The sequence below is a fragment of the Salvelinus sp. IW2-2015 genome, linkage group LG1 (assembly GCF_002910315.2).
Source record: "Salvelinus sp. IW2-2015 linkage group LG1, ASM291031v2, whole genome shotgun sequence".
Lineage (NCBI taxonomy): Eukaryota > Metazoa > Chordata > Actinopteri > Salmoniformes > Salmonidae > Salvelinus > Salvelinus sp. IW2-2015.
The window spans coordinates 33,212,548-33,235,330 of NC_036838.1; the positions used below are offsets into that span (position 1 = coordinate 33,212,548).

The 22,783-nt window shown below is 45.5% G+C and overlaps 1 protein-coding gene across 1 annotated transcript in view; it reads right to left on the reverse strand.

The window, feature by feature from the left end:
* The window catches only part of LOC111965987 (retinoic acid receptor gamma-like), an 81,077-nt gene that overhangs the window by 7,472 nt on the left and 50,822 nt on the right, over positions 1 to 22,783 (reverse strand). The gene's annotated exons all lie outside the window — the stretch shown is intronic.

Consider the following 22,783-nt stretch of genomic DNA (forward strand, 5'->3'; position numbering starts at 1 on the left):
ACCAGCTAACTACCATATTAACTCAGCTATTTGTTGTTACCGGCAAGGATGAACAGCGGCAGTCTGATCAAAACCAGGGGCGGCGTTTTCACTGTATTTGTTGTAAATCACCAGCTGGTGGCACGATATCTAGGAAGTCTCGAGCCATTGTGGCCTGCAGGGAGTAAGTATTCTCATGATAAGCTGCAGACCACATTACTACAGAGAGAGTTTCATCTATATTCTGTTGTAGCTTGTTTACCATACCACCACAGTCAGAGGCTGGCACCGAAGATAGGCATTGAATTGAGCTGTATTCCACCAATCACAAGCAAGACGCTCGACGCAGAGGCCGGCAACTCTAGTAGCCGGGAGACTTCAGGGCAAACCTTAATCAGCTTTTACCAAATTTATTATCAAATGTTAAAACAGAATCTGACATAATCTATCTCTGGATTCCTGCTAAGCAAAACAAAAGTTAAAGGCAGGAGACAGTGTTAAGATACAGTGGTAGATAATAAAGAAGTGTCAGATGAGCGATGCAAGCTCGAGCAAGGGTGTTGTCCGTAGCACAGACTGCTAGCACGTTCCGCGTAGCACAGTTCGGATTCCTCGATGAGCATTGAGGCAGTACACACGATCTTGTCATTGGATTCTCATAGTGCATCGCTGACGTCATCCCACGCGTTGGACGTACGTAATACCCAGCCCTAAACATGGATTCCAGGCAAGCATCTGCACTGAGGCTAAAACGTAGAGCTGCGCTTTTCAAGAGCGGGACTCTAACCCAGAAGCTTACCAGAATCCGCTATGCCTCCAACGAACCATCCAACAGGCAAAGCATCAATAGCAGGCTCAAGATTGAACCGTACCACACCGGCTCTGAGCGCTCGCCGGTGGTGCGCAAGGGCTTGCAAACCATTACGACTAAAAGGGAAGCACAGCGCGAAGCTGGCCCATTACACGAGCATACCGGACGAGCGAAAGACTTTTGGCTCGCTTCGAGGCATATAAACATGAGGACATGAAACGGAGCTACCAGCTGTAAGAACTAGTGTGATACGCTTGCCGCGTCGATGTGAGTAAGCCCTTTAGACAGGATCAACATTCCAAGGCCGCAGCGGCAGACGGAATTACAGGACGTGTCTTTCGACATGCACTGAAACAACTGGCAAGTGTCTTCACTGACATTTCAACTATCCTGTTTTGGAGTCTGAATAACAACAGTTTTCAAGGCAGACACTCATAGTCCCTGTGGCCAAGAACCTAAGGGAACCTGCTAAGAATGACTACCGAAGCCCCTCGTACATCACGTCTGTCGCCTATGAAGTGCTTTTTGAAAGGCTGGGTCATGGCTCAACATCAACACATCATCCCAGAAATCCTATACCCACTCCAATTTGGGGGCCCAACACCATCGATCTAAAGTTTTGCCGGATGAACAACAGTAGGTAGGCGTGTCACCGACCACGAGGCACCGCTATAGCGGAGGAGGTCAGAGGCTGGCCGTCGTGTTGCAGGACACACAACCTCTCCCACTGTCGCATCAGACAAAGGAGATGACTTGTGGACCTCACGACAACAGGAGGACAAGCACCACCCCCATTCTCTCACGACGGGCTGCAGTCTGGAGCCAGGTTGCAGCAGCTCTCAAGTTCCATGCACACCATCGCAGTCGTGAGAGTGGGCAACCAAAAACCACTATCTCACCCCTCACGCGAGCACTGAACACGCATCTATACGCATGGGTCATCAGCATCTGAACAGGTTCTACAGCTGCACCCATCGAGAGCATTGACTTGTTCCGCATCAGCCTGGTAGTGGACCACCGTCAGCCTCACCCACAGCGGCACTACAGAGGGTACGAGCGCACAGCCCAGTACATCATGGGCCAAGCTTCCTGCCATCCAGGACCTCTATACCAGGTGGTGTCAGAGGAAGGCCCTGAAAATTGTCAGAATACTCCGCCACCCTAAGTCTATACTGTTCTCTCTGCTAACATGAGCCAGTCGGTGAACGAGGATGTGTCAAGTCTAGGTCAAGAGGCTTCACGAAAAGTACTACCATCAGGAATTAGCTACCCTAAGCATAACAATTCTCCAACTAGTGGTCAAGCATGGCTACCCAGACTATTACATTGCCCCCCCCCCTTCCTCACACACTGTCACTCTCTGTTGTTCATCTATGCATAGTCACCAAAATTAAGACTCTACCTACATGTACTACCTGGCTTCAACTGACCGGTGCCTGCATATTGACTATGTACGCACCCCCTGTATATGTAGTGTTATTTTTACTGCCTCCTCTTTAACTACTTGTTTTTTATCTCTTATTCTTATCCATATTTTTTTTTAAACTGCACTGTCGGTTAGGGCTCGTAAGTAAGCATTGTAAGGTCTACACCTGTTGTATTCGGCGCATGTGACTAATACCATTTTGATTTGATTTGATTTACTAATGGTAGTGGTGGTAATAGACTGTTACACTAATTGGTGCTAGTATTGGTAGCTAATACTAATGTTGGTGGTAATAGACTGTTAGGCTATTGGTAGCTATTATGAGTAGTGGTGGTAGTAGACTGTTACACTATTTGTAGCTAGTACTAATGGTGGTGGTGGTAGTACAATTTAACATTTCAGTCGTTAGCAGACGCTGACCTGGGCGTCGTGAGGGAGTTTGTTCACCTTGGGTGGTGCCAGAGCAGCGAACAGTTTTGACTGGGCTGAGCGGAAACTGTACTTCCCAGAGGTAGGGAGGCGAGCAGGCCAGAGGTGGATGAACGCAGTGCCTTGTTTGGGTGTGGGCCTGATCGAGCCTGAAGGTACGGAGGTGCCGTCCCCTCACAGCTCCGTAGGCAAGCAACCATGGTTTGTAGCGGATGCGAGCTTCAAACTGGAAGCCAGTGGAGAGAGCGGAGGAGCAGGGTGACGTGAGTGAACTTGGGACGGTTGAACACCAGACGGGCTGCGCGTCTGGATGAGTTTAGGGGTTTAATGGCAAGGCGGGGAGCCCAGCCACAGCGAGTTGCAGTAATCCAGACGGGAGATGACAAGTGCCTGGATTAGGACCTGCGCCGCTTCCTGTGTGAGGCAGGGTCGTACTCTGCGAATGTTGTAGAGCAATGAACCATACAGAACGGGTTCACCGCCTTGATGTTAGTTGAGAAACGACAGGGTGTTGTCCAGGATCACGCAAGGTTCTTAGCACTCTGGGAGGAGGAACAATGGAGTTGTCAACACGTGGTGGCGAGATCATGGAACCGGGCAGTTCCTTCCCCGGGAGGAAGAGCAGCTCCGTCTTGTCCGAGGTTCAGCTTGAGGTGGTGATCCGTCATCCACTGATATGTGCCAGACATGCAGAGATGCGATTCGCCACCTGGTTATCAGAAGGGGGAAAGGAGAAGATTAATTGTGTGTCGTCTGCTAGCAATGATAGGAGAGACCATGTGAGGATATGAAGAGACGCAAGTGACTTGGTGTATCGCGAGAATAGGAGAGGGCTAGAACAGAGCCCTGGGGGAACCAGTGGTGGAGCACGTGGTGCGGAGACAGATTCTCGCACGCACCTGGTAGGAGCGACCTGTCAAGGTAGGACGACATCCAAGCATGGGCGCGCCGAGATGGCCCAACTCGGAGAGGTGGAAGGAGGAGATCTGATGGTTCACAGTATAAAGGCAGCCGATAGGTCTAGAAGGCTGAGAGCAGAGGAGAGAGAGTTAGCTTTAGCATTGCGGAGCGCCTCGTGACACAGGAGAAGAGCAGTCTCAGTTGAATGACTAGTCTTGAACCTGAACTGATTTTGGATCAAGAAGGTCATTCTGTAGAGAGTATAGCAGGAGAGCTGGCCAAGAGGACGTTCAAGGAGTTTTTGGAGAGAAAAGAAAGAAGGGATACTGGTCTGTAGTTGTTGACATCGAGGGATCGAGTGTAGGTTTTTTCAAAGGGGTGCAACTCTCTAGTAGACCAGTTAGGCTATGGTAGCTAGTATAATGGTGGTGTGGTAATTGATGTTAGGCTATTGTACTAATACTAATGGTAGTGTGGTAGTAGACTGTTAGACTATTTGTAGGTAGTACTAATGGGTGGTGGTGGTAATAGACTGTTCAACTATTTGTAGTAGTTAATGGTGGTGGTATAGACTGTTAGGCTATTGGTAGCTAGTACTAATGGTGGTGTGGTAGTAAAGACTGTACACTATTTGTGCTAGTTACTAATGGTGGTGGTGGTAATGACCTGTTAGGCTATTGGTAGCTATACTAATGGTGTGGTGGTAGTAGACTGTTACACTATTTGTAGCAGTACTAATGGTGGTGGTGGTACATAGACTTGTCACTATTTGTAGCTAGTACTAATGGGGTGAATGAACTGTTGCTATGGGGTAGTACTTGTGTGGTTGTGGTAGTAGACTGTTACACATTTTGTGTAGCTGTATAACTGGTATGGTGGTAATAGACCTGTTACCTGTTTGTAGCTAGTTACATGGTAGTGGTGGTAATGACTGTACACTGTTTGTAGCTAATACTAATGGTGTGGGTGGTAGTAGACTGTTACATGTTTGTAGCTAGGTACTAAATGGTAGGTGTGGTGGTAATGAGACTGTTACACTATTGTAGCTTATCAATGGGTTGGTGGTAATAGACTGTTACACTGTTTGTAGCTATACTAAGGTCAGGTGGTGGTAATAGACTGTTACACTGTTTGTAGTAATACAATGGTGGTGGTAATAGAATGTTACACTGTTTGTGGTAATACTAATGGTGTGGTGGTAATAGACTGTTACACTGTTTGTAGCTAATACTAATGGTAGTGTGGTAATAGACTGTTACAACTGTGTTGTAGCTAATACTAATGGTAGGTGGTGGTAATAGACTGTTACACGTTTGTAGCTAGTACTAATGGTGGTGGTGGTAATAGACTGTTTACAGCTGTTTGTAGCTAATACTAATGGTGGTGGTGGTAGTAGACTGTTACATCTGTTTGTAGCTATACTAATGGTGGTGGTGGTAATAGACTGTTACACCTATTTGTAGCTAATACTAATGGTGTGGTGGTAATAGACTGTTACACAGTTTGTAGCTATTACTAATGGTGGTGGTGGTAAGAACTGTTACAGCTGTTGTAGCATACTAATGGATAGTGGTGGTAGCAATGATGAGCTGAATACTAGTGTGGTCGTAGTAATACAGGTGGTGGTGGTTTACAAAACATCTCATTCAGTCAAGTGTCAAAGCTAAGGCGTAGAGTTTTATTCTCCCTAGGGAGACTGTACCTTAACTCTCTGTACTCTCTCTCTCGTTTTCCCCTATTTTCTCTCTTCATATTGTCCCACTCTCTTCCTCTTAACGATCATCATCTTATGTCGCCTTTTCTATCAATTTTTGAAGTCTTGCTCTTCTTGTATAAACGCAGGCCTAGTGTGATGAGAGAGGGGGGCTGGAGGGGGGTGAGGAGGAGGAAGGGTGGGGGAGGTCGGGGTGTGTAAGGGTCAACATATTGGGCCCAGAACTGTTCTTTCCATTGAAGATGGCAGCTAGGAGGGGGTGCTGTGCGTGGCTTTTGGATTTTCAAACGCCTCCATTTTTGTTTGTTTTTGTTTTGTCTTTTTTTACTGGGGAAGGGATGCGAGGGTCAGCTGGTGGTGTGAATGATGCTGTCCACAGGTGACTGGATCCGGCAATAAAGAGGCGCGTTGGCCTGGCCGGGGGCCTCCTTCCCAGCCCAGACACCAACTTCTTTGGAGGCTCGTTACGAGCTCGTGGTCCTCTATTAAACACCGGCACAGCTGCGCTGAGGAATTTAGGCCAGGAAACAAAGAAAAAACAGGGGGTTTGGTGAATGGGAACATTGGGAGAGGTCAAGTTGTGGGGTGACCTGTAAGGTGAATTGAAAGGCAGTGATTAGAGGGGTTGTTTGTGGGGGCCTGGTGGCCTAGATTGTACTAAATAATGTGAAGTGATGGTATATGTGATAGTGTGTGTAGTGAGCTGCTTCACTAAAATGTCTGTTGTGTGATGTAGTGAAACACAGCTGCTTGTTGTGTTGTAAGTCAGGAAAACCAGTGCATTTGTAGTTATGTTAGTAGCTAGATGGTGCATAAGCCTGAAATGGTCAGTGATGAAAAGAGAAGGACTGCACTCTTAGAATTAAGGTGAATACAAAATAAAGACGTTTTCCCTTTTAGACATGGACCAAGGTTTCACTCATCTGGGCTTCATCCATGTCGTGGTTGTCTCTGTGTTCAAATGTTTGTCTCTGTGTGTGTGTGTGTGTGTGTGTTGTGTGTTGTGTGTGTGTGTGTGTGTGTGGTGTGTGTGTGTGTGTGTGTGTGTGTGTGTGTGTGTGTGTGTGTGTGTGTGTGTGTGTGTGTGTGTGTGTGTGTGTGTGTGGTGTGTGTGTGTGTGTGTGTGTTGACGTTGTTTATTTTGAAGGTTTTCATTGGCAGCAGTTGAATGACTGCTTGGTGGGACGGCAAATGGTGTTATATTGTGTGCCATTTTCCCCTGCGAGACAGAAGGGAGGGACAGAGGGAGCAGCAGTCTCATAAACACCTTCAGTCTGTTTGTTCAAATGTGACTAGAGGTATACAAGCATGTCGGGTTGGACAGGCATTCAAAAATAAAAAAAGACACACACACACACACACACCACACACACACACACACACACACACACACACACACACACACACACACACAACACACACACACACACACACAGCACACACACACACACACACACACACTATATTCAGCTGTCAGTTAGTCAGACAGTCAGAGGTATGCTCCACCCCCACTCCCCAGAAGTGGAGACGGCAATCAAATCTCATCTGCCATATCAGCATTTTATCAGCATAGCCATCTGGCCATCAGCTAATTGTGTCTCTTTTCCCTCTTTCGATCTCTCTCTTTCTCTCTCTCTCCAATGTCAATCAGTGCTGAACCAACCCCCATCTCTTAAAATGTTTGCCTTTGAGCTGCCCTCCTGGGTAGAGCTGAAAGGCTGGGCTAGAGGGGGGTTGGGCTTGTTTGTTGACAAGTCTGCCTTTATCAGTTACTCCATATCTATATATCAGCTTAACTTATTTAGGGAAACACTGTGGGTCCCATTGAACCCCAGTGGGTATTGTACTTGTAATGCACTTCAAGATGTTTGGGGGCTTCAGAAAGAGTTGCGTTAATCCTCTGACACACAGTATACCTATTAGCTGCAATACTGAAAATGTGCAGTAAGTTAAAGTCTGTCTTTCTTGCCCCCTACTCACTCTCTCTCTCTCTCCTCTCTCTCTTCTCTCTCTCTCTCTCCTCTCTCTCTCTCTCTCTCTCTCTCTCCTCTTCTCTAACACAGAGACAACCCGACATGGATGAAGCCCAGATGAGTGAAACCTTGGTCCATGTCTAAAAGGGAAAACGTCTTTATTTTGTATTCACCTTAATTCTAAGAGTGCAGTCCTTCTCTTTTTCATCACTGACCATTTCAGGTCTATGCACCATCTAGCTACTTAACATAACTACAAATGCACTGTGTTTTTCCTGACTTCACACACACAACAAAGAGCAGACATTTGCATAGACACACACACACACACACATTCATTTATAAATGGTCAAAAGCACATATACACATATATTTAGCTACATTCACCGACCAAGCCCCCAAAACAATCCCCTCTAACATGCCTTTCAACTTTCACCTTCAGTCACCCCAACTTCACCTCCCCATGCCCATTCCCAAACCCCCCTGTTTTTCTCTTGTTTCCTGGCCCTAAATTCCTCAGCGCAGGCTGGCCAGGGTTTAATAGAGGACCAGGCTCGTAAGCTGGCCTATAAAGGTTGTGTCTGGGCTGGGAAGGAGGCCCCCGGCCAGGCCAACCGCCTCTTTATTGGGATCCAGTCACCTTGGACAGCCATTCACACCACCAGCTGGACCCTCGCATCCCTTCCCCGTAAAAAAAGACAAAAAAAACAAAAATGGAGGCGTTGAAAATCCAAAAGCCACGCACAGCCCCCCTCCTAGCTGCCATCTTCAATGGAAAGAACAGTTCTGGCCCAAATGTGGACCTCTACACACCCCCACCTCCCCCCACCCTTCCTCCTCCTCTACCCCCCTCCAGCCCCCTCTCTCTCACACTAGGGCCTGCGTTTAACAAGAGAGGCAAGACTTCAAAAATAGTAGAAAAGGGCATAAAGGAATAATCTAATRAAAGAAGAGTGGGACAAATGAAGAGAGAAATAGAGGGAAGAAAGAGAAAGACATGAGAGTTAGAGGACAGAGTGCTCCCAGTGGCTAGAGAGGTGGAATAAAACTCTGACCCTTTAGCTTTGACCTTGACTGATGAGATGTTCTTGTCAAAGCCACCACCACCATTAGTATTAGCTACAAACAGTGTAACAGTCTATACACCACTCCCATTAGTATTAGCTCAAACAGGTAACAGTCTATTACCACCACCACCATTAGATTAGCTACAAATAGTTGTAACAGTCTATTACCACACCACCATTAGTATTTAGCTACAAAAATACTGTAACAGTCTATTACCACCACACTACCATTAGTACTAGCTAAAACAGTGTAACAGCTACTACCACCACCACCATTAGTATTCACTAACAACAGTGTAACAGTCTATTACCACACCACCATTAGTATAGCTACAACAGTGTAACAGTCTATTACCACCATACCATTTGTATTAGCTACAACAATAGTGTAACAGTCTATTACCACCACTACATTAGTATTAGCTACAAACAGTGTAACAGTCTATTACCACCACTACCATTAGTATTAGCTTACAAACAGTGTAACAGTCTATTACCACCACTACCATTAGTTATTAGCTACAAACAGTGTAAACAGTCTATTACACCACTACATTAGTATTAGCTAAAACAGTTGTAACAGTCTATTACCACCACTACCATTAGTACTAGCTACAAATAGTGTAACAGTCTATTACCACCACTACCATTAGTACTAGCTACAAAACAGTGTAACAGGTCTACTACCACCACCCCTTATTAGTATTAGTTACAAACAGTGTAACAGTCTATTACACCACTACCATTAGTACTAGCTACAAACAGTGTAACAGTCTATTTACCACCACTACCATTAGTACTAGCTACAAATAGTGTAACAGTCTACTACCACCACCACCATTAGTACTAGCTACACCAATAGCCTAAACAGTCTATTACCACCACCATTAGTACGACTACAAAATAGTGTAACAGTCTATTACCACCACACCATTAGTACTAGCTACAAATAGTGTAACAGTCTCTACTACCACTACCATTAGTATTACTACCAATAGGCCTAACAGTCTATTACCACCACCACCATTAGTACTAGCTACAAATAGTGTAACAGCGTCTACCACCACCACCATTAGTACTAGCTACCAATAGCCTAACAGTCTATTACCACCACCATTAGTACTAGCTACAAATAGTGTAACAGTCTATTACCACCACCACCATTAGTACTAGCTACAAATAGTATAACAGTCTACTACCACCACTACCATTAGTATTAGCTACCAATAGCCTAACAGTCAATTACCACCACCACCATTAGTACTACTACCAATAGCCTAACTGTCTACTAGAGAGTTGCACCCCTTTGAAAAAACCTACACTCGATCCCTCGATGTCAACAACTACAGACCAGTATCCCCTCTTTCTTTTCTCTCCAAAACTCTTGAACGTTGCGTCCTTGGCCAGCTCTCCTGCTATCTCTTCAGAATGACCTTCTTGATCCAAATCAGTCAGGTTTCAAGACTAGTCATTCAACTGAGACTGCTCTTCTCTGTGTCACGGAGGCGCTCCGCACTGCTAAAGCTAACTCTCTCTCCTCTGCTCTCATCCTTCTAGACCTATCGGCTGCCTTTGATACTGTGAACCATCAGATCCTCCTCTCCACCTCTCCGAGTTGGGCATCTCCGGCGCGGCCCATGCTTGGATTGCGTCCTACCTGACAGGTCGCTCCTACCAGGTGGCGTGGCGAGAATCTGTCTCCGCACCACGTGCTCTCACCACTGGTGTCCCCCAGGGCTCTGTTCTAGGCCCTCTCCTATTCTCGCTATACACCAAGTCACTTGGCTCTGTCATATCCTCACATGGTCTTCCTCTTCATTGCTATGCAGACGACACACAATTAATCTTCTCCTTTCCCCTTCTGATAACCAGGTGGCGAATCGCATCTCTGCATGTCTGGCAGACATATCAGTGTGGATGACGGATCACCACCTCAAGCTGAACCTCGGCAAGACGGAGCTGCTCTTCCTCCCCGGGAAGGACTGCCCCGTTCCATGATCTCGCCACCACGTTGACAACTCCATTGTGTCCTCCTCCAGAGTGCTAAGAACCTTGGCGTGATCCTGGACAACACCCTGTCGTTCTCAACTAACATCAAGGCGGTGACCCGTTCCTGTAGGTTCATGCTCTACAACATTCGCAGAGTACGACCCTGCCTCACACAGGAAGCGGCGCAGGTCCTAATCCAGGCACTTGTCATCTCCCGTCTGGATTACTGCAACTCGCTGTTGGCTGGGCTCCCCGCCTGTGATTAAACCCCTACAACTCATCCAGAACGGCGCAGCCCGTCTGGTGTTCAACCTTCCCAAGTTCACTCACGTCACCCTGCTCCTCCGCTCTCTCCACTGGCTTCCAGTTGAAGCTCGCATCCGCTACAAGACCATGGTGCTTGCCTACGGAGCTGTGAGGGGAACGGCACCTCCGTACCTTCAGGCTCTGATCAGGCCCTACACCCAAACAAGGGCACTGCGTTCATCCACCTCTGGCCTGCTCGCCTCCCTACCTCTGAGGAAGTACAGTTCCCGCTCAGCCCAGTCAAACTGTTCGCTGCTCTGGCACCCCAATGGTGGAACAAACTCCCTCACGACGCCAGGTCAGCGTCTGCTTAATGACTTAAATGTAAATGTACTACCACCACACCATAGTACTGCTACAAATAGTGTAACAGTCTACTACCACCACTACCATTAGTATTAGCTACCAATAGCCTAACAGTCTATTACCACCACTACATTAGTATTAGCTACCAATACTAGCTACCAATAGTGTAACAGTCTATTACCACCACTACCATTAGTAAATCAAATCAAATCAAATGTTATTAGTCACATGCGCCGAATACAACAGGTGTAGACCTTACAATGCTTACTTACGAGCCCCTAACCGACAGTGCAGTTAAAAAAAAATATGGATAAGAATAAGAGATAAAAGTAACAAGTAGTTAAAGAGGAGCAGTAAAATAACACTATATACAGGGGGGTTGCGGTACATAGTCAATATGCAGGGGCACCGGTCAGTTGAAGCAGTATGTACATGTAGGTAGAGTTAATTTTGGTGACTATGCATAGATGAAAACAGAGAGTGACAGTGGTGTGGAGGGGGGAGGGCAATGTGAATAGTCTGGGTAGCCATTTGACTAGATGTTCAGGAGTCTTATGGCTTGAGGGTAGAAGCTGTTTAGAAGCCTCTTGGACCTAGACTTGACACTCCTGTACCGCTTGTCATGTGGTAGCAGAGAGAACAGTCTATGACTTAGGGTGGCTGGAGTATTTGACAATTTTCAGGGCCTTCCTCTGACACCACCTGGTATAGAGGTCCTGGATGGCAGGAAGCTTGGCCCCAGTGATGTACTGGGCTGTTCGCTCTACCCTCTGTAGTGCCTTGCGGTCGGAGGCTGAGCGGTTGCCATACCAGGCAGTGATGCAACAAGTCAGGATGCTCTCGATGGTGCAGCTGTAGAACCTTTTCAGGATCTGATGACCCATGCCAAATCGTTTCAGTCTCCTGAGGGGGAATAGGTTTTTTTGTGCCCACTTCACGACTGTCATGGTGTGCATGGAACTTGAAGCTCTCAACCTGCTCCACTGCAGCYCCGTCGATGAGAATGGGGGCGTGCTTGGTCCTCTTTTTCCTGTAGTCCACAATCATCTCCTTTGTCTTGATCACATTGAGGGAGAGGTTGTTGTCCTKGCACCACACGGCCAGGCCTCTGACCTCCTCCCTATAGGCTGCCTCGTTGTTGTCGGTGATCACGCCTACCACTGTTGTGTCATCGGCAAATTTAATGATGGTGTGGGCCCAAATTGGAGTGGGTCTAGGATTTCTGGGATGATGGTGTTGATGTGAGCCATGACCAGCCTTTCAAAGCACTTCATGGCTACAGACGTGAGTGCTACGGGTCGGTAGTCATTTAGGCAGGTTCCCTTAGGGTTCTTGGCCACAGGGACTATGGTGGTCTGCTTGAAACATGTTGGTATTACAGACTCARACAGGGAGAGGTTGAAAATGTCAGTGAAGACACTTGCCAGTTGTTCAGTGCATGCTCGAAGTACACGTCCTGGTAATCCRTCTGGCCCTGCGGCCTTGTGAATGTTGACCTGTCTAAAGGTCTTACTCACATCGRCTGCGGAGAGCGTGATCACACAGTCTTCTGGTACAGCTGGTGCTCTCGTTCATGTTTCAGTGTTATTTGCCTCGAAGCGAGCATAGAAGTAGTTTCGCTCGTCCGGTATGCTCGTGTCAATGGGCAGCTCTCGGCTGTGCTTCCCTTTGTAGTCTGTAATGGTTTGCAAGCCCTGCCACATCCGGCGAGCGTCAGAGCCGGTGTGGTACGGTTCAATCTTAGTCCTGTATTGATGCTTTGCCTGTTTGATGGTTCGTTGGAGGGCATAGCGGGATTTCTTGTAAGCTTCTGGGTTAGARYCCCGCTCCTTGAAAGCGGCAGCTCTAGCTTTTAGCTCAGTGCRGATGCTGCCTGTAATCCATGGTTTATGGGTGGGGTATTTACGTACGGTCACTGTGGGGATGACGTCATCGATGCACTTATTGATGAAGCCAATGACAGATGTGGTGTACTCCTCAATGCCATCGGAGGAATCCCGGAACTGTGCTAGCGGAACTGTGCTAGCAGTCTGTGCTAGGAAAACAGTGCTGTAGCTTAGCATCTGCTTCATCTGACCACTTTTTTATTGATCTAACACTGGTGATCTAACACTGGTGCTTCCTGCTTTAATTTTTGTTTGTTAGCAGGAATCAGGAGGATAGAATTATGGTCAGATTTGTTTTAACATGTTGATAKAAATTTGGTAAAACTGATTTAAGTTTCCCTGAAAGTCCCCGGCTACTAAGAGTGCCGCCTCTRGGTGAGCGTTTTCTTGTTTGATTATGGTGGAATACAGCTCAGTCAATGCTATCTTGGTGCCAGCCTCTGACTGTGGTGGTATGTAAACAGCTACAAAGAATATAGATGAGAACTCTCTCKGTAGGTAATGTGGTCTGCAGCTTATCATGAGAAACTCTCCCTCAGGCMAGCAATGGCTCGAGACTTCCTTAGATATCGTGCACMAGCTGTTGATTACAAAAATACATTGACCGCCGCCCCTTGTSTTATCAGATGCCGCTGTTCTATCCTGCCGGTATATCGTATAACCAGCTGATAGCTGGTTAATATGGTTAGTTAGCTGGTTAGTATGTTAATATTGTCGTCATTGAGCCACGTCTCCGTGAAGCATAAGATGTTACAGTTTTTAATGTCTTGYTGGCAGTTTAATCTTCCCAATAACTCGTCCATTTTATTGTCCATGATTGCAAGTTCGCGAGCAGAATTGAGGGGAGTGGTCGTTTATTCGATCGCCTCCTACTCCTCAGAATGCAGCCCGCCCTCCGGCCTCTCTTTCTCCGCCTCCTCTTCACACAGATCAYGGGGGTCGGGGCCTGTTACCGAGGGAGCCGTATATCCTCCGCCTCGGGCTCGTCAGAGTCGTGAAAGAAGAAAAAGGATTCTGCTAGTCCGTGGTGAGTAATCGCAGTCCTGATGTCTAGAAGTTATTTTCGGTCATAAGAGACGGTAGCGGCAACATTATGTACAAAAATAGTAAAAAAATKAGTTACAAACAACGCAGATAAACAAAAAAAAAACACAATCGGTTGGGGGCACATAAAACTTCTGCTCCGGCGCCATTTTAGCGGAACATTTTAGTACCAGCTATCAACAGCGTAACAGTCTACTACCATCACTACCATTAGTACTAGCTACCAAAAACCTAACAGTCTACTACCACCACTACCAGGATAATAGCGGACGATATTGCCACTCCTATTTGACATATCAAATCAAATCAAATTGTATTGGTCACATGGTTAGCAGATGTTAATGCGAGTGTCGCGTAATGCTTATGCTTCTAGTACCGACAGTGCAGTAATATCTAACAAGCAATCTAACAAATTCACAATGACTACCTTATACACACAAATGTAAAGGGATGAATAAGAATATGTACATATAAATATATGAAAGAGCGATGGCCGTGCGGCATAGGCAAGATGCAGTAGATGGTATAGAATACAGTATATACATATACATATATCTACAGGTATATACATATACATATGAGATGAGATGCTATCAATGTATCAAAACGTCATTCCGCTACCTAAGAATAGTAAAGCCCCTTTACTGGCTCAAATAGCCGACCAATCAGCCTGTTTACCAACCCTTAGTAATCTTCTGGGAAAAATTGTGTTTGACAATGCTATTTTACAATAAACAAATTGACAACAGACTTTCAGTACGGTTATAGGGAACGACATTCAACAAGCACAGCACTTACATCAATGACTGATGATTGGCTGAAAGAAATTGATGAATAAAAGATTGTAGGGGCTGTTTTGTTAGACTTCAGTGTGGCTTTTGATATTATCGATCCTAGTCTGCTACTGGAAACATTTATGTGTTATGGCTTTACACCCCTTGCTATATTGTGGATAAATAGTTACCTCTCTAACAGAACACAGAGAGTGTTTTTTAATGGAAGCCTCTCCAACATAATCCAGGTAGAATCAGGAATTCCCCAGGGCAAGTGTCTAGGCCCCTTGCTTTTTTCAATCTTTACTAACGACATGCCACTGGCTTTGAGTAATATAAAGTAATGTGTCTATATATGCGGATGACTCAACACTATACACGTCAGCTACTGCAGGGACTGAAATGACTGCAACACTTAACAAAAAGCTGCAGTTAGTTTCAGAATGAGTGGCAAGGAATAAGTCTTTCCTAAATATTTCAAAAACTGAAAGCATTGTATTTGGGATAAATCATTCACTAAACCCTAAACCTCAGCTTAATCTTGTAATAAATCATGTGGAAATTGAGCAAGTTGAGGTGACTAAACTGCTTGGAGTAGCCCTGGATCGTAAACTGTCTTGGCCAAAACATATTGACACAACAGTAGCTAAGATGKGTAGAAGTCTGTCCATCATAAAGYGCTGCTCTGCCTTCTTAACAGCACTATCAACAAGGCAGGTCCTATAGGCCCTAGTTTTGTCGCACCTGGACTACTGTTCAGGCGTGTGATCAGGTGCCACAAAGAGGGACTTAGGAAAATCGCAATTGGCTCAGAACATGGCAGCACGGCTGGCCCTTGGATGTACACTGAGAGCTAATATTAATCATATTCATGTCAATCTCTCCTGGCTCAAAGTGGAAGAGAGATTAACTTCATCACGACTTGTATTTGTGAGAGGTATTTACATGTTGAATGCACCGAGCTGTCTGTTTAAACTACTGGCACACAGCTCGGACACCCATGCATATCCCACAAGACATGCCACCAGAGGTCTCTTCACATTCTAAGTCCAGCACAGACTATGGGAGGCGCACAGTACTACATAGAGCCATAACTACACAGAACTATATGCCACATCAAGTAACTCATGCAAGCAGTAAAATTTGATTAAAAAACTGATAGAAATAAACCTTATGGAAGAGCAGTGACTGTGAAGCAACACAAACATAGGCAAAGACACATGCATACACACACACGATAACATACGCACTATACACACACGTACACATGGATTTTGTGTTGTAGATATGTGGTAGTAGAGGAGGGGCCTGAGGGCACACACTTGATGTGTTGTGAAATCTGTTGTGAATGTATTGTAATGTGTTTAAATTTTAGAACTGCCTTAATTTTGCTGGACCCCAGGAGGAGTAGCTGCTGTCTTGGCAGTAGCTAATGGGGATCCATAATAAAAACAAATACAAATACTATTAGTACTAGCTACCAATAGTGTAACAGTCTACTACCACCACTACCATTAGTACCAGCTATCAATAGCCTAACAGTCTACTACCACCACTACCATTAGTACCAGCTACCAATAGCCTAACAGTCTACTACCACCACTAACAATACCATTAGTACTAGCTACCAATAAGCTACGAGTCTACCACTAACATTAGTACTACTACTAGACCAATAGCCTAAAACCACTACCAAAACCACTACCACCATCGGTAGCCCAACATCTTACTACAACCAATAGCCTACATTGAGATGCTACCACTATTTCAACTGTTGCTCCTATGGTGTCTCACCCTGACCTTAGAGAGACATTTTATTTCTCTATTTGGTTAGGTCAGGGTGTGATTTGGGGTGGGCATTCTATGTTGTCTATTTCTTTGTTTTTGGCCGAGTATGGTTCCCAATCAGAGGCAGCTGTCTATCGTTGTCTCTGATTGGGGATCATACTTAGGCAGCCCTTTTTTCCCACTTTCTGTTGTGGGATCTTGTCTTTTTGTGTTGCATGTGTTTGCACTCCTAGCTTTACGTTCATTGAGTTGTTTATTGTTTTTTTTGGTGGAACATCTAAATTAAAGGAAAATGTACGCCTACCACGTGGTCTMATTCTAACAACGAACGTAACATATGGTCACAGGAACCACAGCCACTGTTGCTTTTACGGCTGGTGATTAGAGTCAGGACTTTTTCGTGACCAGCAATCCCAACCAGGAATAACTCTGGGCCCTCGTTCACTATAACTGCTCTGATCAGTGTTATAGAAGACTGAGGTTGCTTAATTGTGATCGCATGTAGACGATCAAGCGAATATGTCTGAGCATTCCGAAATATAATCCTGGGCCCCAAATCCTTCTACCATGGCCTGAGACAGACAGAGACCCAGTCCCAGGATATGTCCAAAATTACTACTTCTTACCAGGGCCCATAGGAAATTAGAGCACTATATAGGGAATTAGAGTACTATATAGGGAATTGGAGCACTATATAGGGAATTGGAGCACTATATAGGGAATTAGAGTACTATATAGGGAATAGGGTACCTTTTGGAACACCCATGCTGTCAGTAGAGACAGGTAGTGGCGGTGGTAGTGGGTTGGTGCTGAGTGAGGGACACTGTAACCGGAGTGCTGTTTTCTATTTATGTAGTAACACTACAATGAAAGAAAGGCCCAGAAAAAAGGCTCCTATTGAAAACGAGGAGCTGCATGTGGCGCCAGGGGAGAGGTAGTGACTGACAATGTCTGACTCGAGGGGGGAGAGGTGGAGAGAGGGAGAGACAGAAAAGGGAGAAAAGACAAAAGGACACAAGATAAAGGGAGAGAGGGAGACAGAGAAAAAGGAAGGGGCATAGAAGGACATGAGTGAGGGAAAACAGGAGAACACAGAGAAATAGATTGGGACAATCCCAGCTCCACCTGGCTGGAAGAGACCGAGAGAGAGGGGGCCTGGATCTGTCAGGATCTGTCATCACCCTGAACTGAGCCCAGCCTCTGAGCCTCAGCCTGAAAAAACGCCCTTCTCTCTCTCCTTCTGTCTCTTTCTTCACCCAGGGCTTACCTCACAGCGTGTCACTACATCAATCAGCATCCATAGGACTACCCCTAGACAAGCAATTAGACCAGCTCCACCCCTCACAACTCCCTCCATCTCACTTTATCCCTCTCTCTCTCCCACCTTCCTCTCTCCATCCTTGTTTATCCCTCTACCTTCCTTCTTCCACCTTTTCACTTTGTGCAAAAGTGGGTCTGTGGCTACCCTGGTGCTTTAGTTAGCTGCAGTTTGCTCTCTCTCTCTATCTCTCTCTCTCTCTCTCTCTTGCGTTCACCTTTTTCATCTCCCTCTTCCTTTCATTCTCTCTCACTCCCTCTTTCTTTTTCTCTGCTTCTCCTTCAGGGTGTCTCCTCAGCTCTACACATCTCTCTCTTGCTCTCTCTCGCACTCCCCCTCTCTTTCAATTCAATTCAAGGGCTTTATTGGCATGGGAAACATATGTTTACATTGCCAAAGCAAGTGAAGTAGATAATAAACAAAAGTGAAATAAACAATAAACAATTAAAAAAGTAACAGTGAACATTACAGTCACAGAAGTTCCAAAAGAATAAAGACATTTCAAATGTCATATTATGTCTATATACAGTGTTTTAACGATGTGCAAATAGTTAAAGTACAAAAGGGAAAATAAATAAACATAAATATGGGTTGTATTTACAATGRTGTTTGTTCTTCCCTTTTCTTGTGGCATCAGGTCACAAATCTTGCTGATGTGATGGCACACTACGGTATTTCACCCAATAGACATGGGAGTTAATCAAAATTGGGTTTGTTTTCGAATTATTTGTGGATCTGTGTAATTTGAGGGAAATATGTATCTCTAATATGGTCATACATGTGGCAGGAGGTTAGGAAGGTCTGCCTACGGCAGCCTTTCTCAATAGCAAGGCCATGCTCACTGAGTCTGTATATAGGCAAAGTATTCCTTAAGTTTGGGTCAGTCACAGTGGTTAGATATTCTGCCACTGTGTACTCTCTGTTTAGGGCCAAATAGCATTCTAGTTTCCTCTGTTTTTTTGTTAATTTATTCTAATGTGTCAAGTAATTATCTTTTAGTTTTCTCATGATTTGGTTGGGTCTAATTGTCTTTCTCACTCTCTCGCTCCCTCTTTCTCTCTTTCTGCTTCTCCTTCAGTGTGTCTCAGCTCGACACATCACTGTTTAGAAAACAAAAGCTCCTGTGAAACCTGAGGCCTTCCTTATCAGCCCCCAGAAGCCTGGGACTCAATTAGCATGACAATCCCCATCCTGAGTGCCGTGTGTCAGCCTAGGCTATGAGGAGGGGTGATGGGGGGTGTGGGTGGGGAGGGCAGGTACAGCAGAGCCATCACAATACCGTATCATTTTACTCCTAATCCCCTCTGTTTTTGCATGGCTTCTTTTTGCAGGGGAGGGAGTGAGTCTTCATAATCCCCCCATGTCACTTATACATGCACCACTTTCTACCATCGGTTGGCCTTCACACACTCCCACATCTATCCCCCTCTTTCTCTCTGTCTGTCTTTCAACCATRCAGCATAGGTCTGTCTTAACTCGCTCTACCTATGCCAGCTAATACAGCTGGGGCATGAGGCTGACATACACTGAGGCCATGTACATGTTTCATCTAATTACAGAGTTTTCTTGACCTTTGAGACTCATTAGATGTCTGAATGAACCTCAATGTAGATACAAGCTGGTCAGTTACACAATGATTTTTTTTGTCAGTGTAGGCTATAGCCTACGTTAGTACAGTTTGCATGCTACAACAGCCGGACCGTGAAGAAGCTTTAGTCAAGACCTTATGCAAACTTTTCACCCATTTGTCATATATGTCACATGGATCCTAGCGGTGAGAAATGCATTTTCATATCCAGCACGCACCCACATGCACACGGTGTAGCGTGTTGAATGTATGCTGTGATGAAGGGCTCCTTTCATTCGCTGTGGGCGACAGAGTGGGGCGCATTGCCTAAGGGGCAGTTCAGACGTCTCAGGGGTGGGCTTCAGCCAGCCTGGTGGGCTTGACAGACCCTCTCCATGGGATGTTACTATGGGAGTATCCTGTGATTTTGTCTACGTTTATCTTYCCTTGTATTTTCAACAAAATAGTTCTATTTTATTTACTAGGCAAGACAGTTAAGAACAAATTCTTGTTTTACAATGRCGGCTTACCCCGGCCAAACCATCCCCTAACCCGGACGACGCTGKGCCAATTGTGCGGCGCCCTATGGGACTCCCGATCACAGCCGGTTGTGATACAGCCCGGGATCGAACCAGTGTTTGTAGTGACGCCTTAGACCGCTGCGCCACTTAGGACCCATAAGTAGTGTTCCTGACACAGGTATCTGACAAGGAAAAACTCCATGTCCTAGTGATACCTGGCAATAACTTAATAGTATTAGTATTAGTATTTTTTATAGTATTTAATAGTATTTTTTCCTGGTCAGGGTCACATGGCTTTTTCGAGTTCTAATGATCGATATGAGATGGCATTTTATAGAGATGAGTTTCTGCACAAACTTCAGTTGTGCCAACATAATGGAATCTCGGTACATGACTGTAGGCGTTCAGTTTTAAATTGGACGTGCTCCAATCTACAGTATGGCGCTATCAGGTCTCCAAAGACTCATTTGGTTTGCAAATTTCCTTTTACATAACTTCTCGCCTCACAAAATGTTCTGGAGTCTGGTGTGGAATGTGTGTGCGTGTGAATGTGTGTGAGTGTAGGCTGGTTTCAGTGTATGAACATGTTGGAATGTGTGTATCGGTTTTCAGTGTGACTTTCAGTGTGACTTTCAGTGTGAAATAGGGGAACAACACATACAGTATGTGGGAACAACACACAAGAACACCACCGTAAGCCTGATCTGAGGGAGAAAATGGAGACTACGTTAACTCATCCCATCTTGTATATACCAACAAACAGGAAAACAATTCCCTTGTGTGTCTTCAAACCCATATGCTCCACCATGACCACTCACTCTTTGAAATGAGCATGATGTGGGCAAATGTGTGAACTGATTTAATGGGTCATTCTAGAGTTGTATCTGTACACTGGTGTTATTAAACATACTAGTTCGTTATAACAGATAGGCCTATGTTTACAGATAACCAATAAGGATTTTTTTATTTTACCAGGCAAGTCATTTAAGAACAAATTCTTATTCACAATGACGGCCTACCCCGGCCAACAACGCTGGGCCAATTGTGCACCATCCTATGGGACTCCCAATCACAGCCAGATGTGATACAGCTTGGATTTGAACCAGGGACTGTAGTGATGCCACTTGCACTGAGATGCAGTGCCTTAGACCACTGCGCCACTCGGGAGCCCCAAATAAGCCTGAACCCCAGGAGAGGATATGCTGAGTGCGTGCGTGTATGTGTTAGCACGGGGGGGTGGGTCGAAGAGATTTCAGTCTAAAATGTGGAGCAATGGCACTTCCTTTCGTCAGCTGTCTTAAGTTCAATACCTACACCCCCCATCCTCCCTCACCTCCCTTCCCCCTCCCCGGCCTGTCCCATATCCCTCCCTCCCTCTCTCCCCCTTCTGCCTTCCTGCTCTGTTGGGAGGAGGAGCCCTTCCTGTCATTGGCAGCTTCTTTGAAAGGAAAGCCTGTGATAAAACCAGTCTACCGTCCAGGAGATGGCTCCATAAAAACAGCAACACCAAACGCACAGGCAAGAGGGGGTCACACGCACAAACACATGAGCACACACCAGCTCATGCATGCACACACACAATYCGAGAGGAATTATCACACCCTTACTAGAACGACACACAGCCGTGGACTATACGGCAAACACACACACATACACACAGATAATGTGGAGAGTAATGCTGCAAGTTCACCTACAGATGTAGGATCTTAATTTGATCACCCTGTTGCAGGGAACATTCAGGAAATGTACAACTTGTAGTGTATTTGAGGTTTAAAAAGGCTTCTAAAGTTTGTAATTTCCACTTTGAAATGTCAGACTTGACCCCTACAAAAATATCCATTCATTAAAATCCACATAATACTTCATATTTCCTGTTGCTGCAGGGTTATTTTCCTACTGTAGCAGATTGGCTCAAATGAAGATCCTACATCTGTACTGACTTTTGTATATGTTCACTCTATAAATACAACTGCAGTGTTTTATGCAATATTTACTCCCATATGTTTTTCTCCTAACAGAGATGGACAGGAAGGCAGGGTTTCTCTGTGAGGGGGGGTGGGGGTTCTTTTTTTAGGGACGGTTGTTAAATCAGGATTGCCCCTCACATTCACCTCACATTGCATACAAAGCAGCCTTTCTTCTTTACAACACCTCATAAAGCTACCTTTTTATTTCACCCCTTTTTTTTGGATGTAACGGAGTCAACATTTGGCCACCCCTCATCTCCCCTACTCACCAACTACCCCTACTTTCTGCACAACACTTTCTTGTCAGATGACCAACACTATGCTTCAAACAGGCATGCCTTCCTAATCCCACCTTGATGAACAACAACACTGAGACAAAAACACACATTGACCCACACACACAACACATTGACCCACACACACACCACACACCACACCACACACACACACACCACACCACCACACACACACACACACACACACCACACACACACACACCACACACACACACCACACACCACACACACACACACACACACACACACACACACACACACACACACACACACACACACACGCGCACGTTTCAATTGTTTCCAAACATCCAACCATTGAAGTGAATGTGTTGTGGCAATGGATGGGAAAGACTGTTATGACACAATGAAAAGGGGAATTACAGAGTCTGAGACAAGCTAGAACAAGACTAGACGGTAAAGACTATTCATTACAACAGGTGAGGCACTACAGTGCTGCCTGGCTGCTTCCTCATGCTACAGTAACTGCTTTTCAATAACTCGACCAAGCTAATCCCATTACTTTTAAGATTGTTTGAGTTACACTGAAATTGGGAAACAATTTGTCATTACTGTCAAGAACCACTAATCCTAGTGCAATACAAGTGGTTCAGTCACCACAATTACTAAAGCACTCATCTGACTGAGTGAGGTTTGAGTATCTAAGCAACCTAGCTACAAGTCCCACAAGGCATTTCAACTACTTTGCATTAGCAATTTCAGACC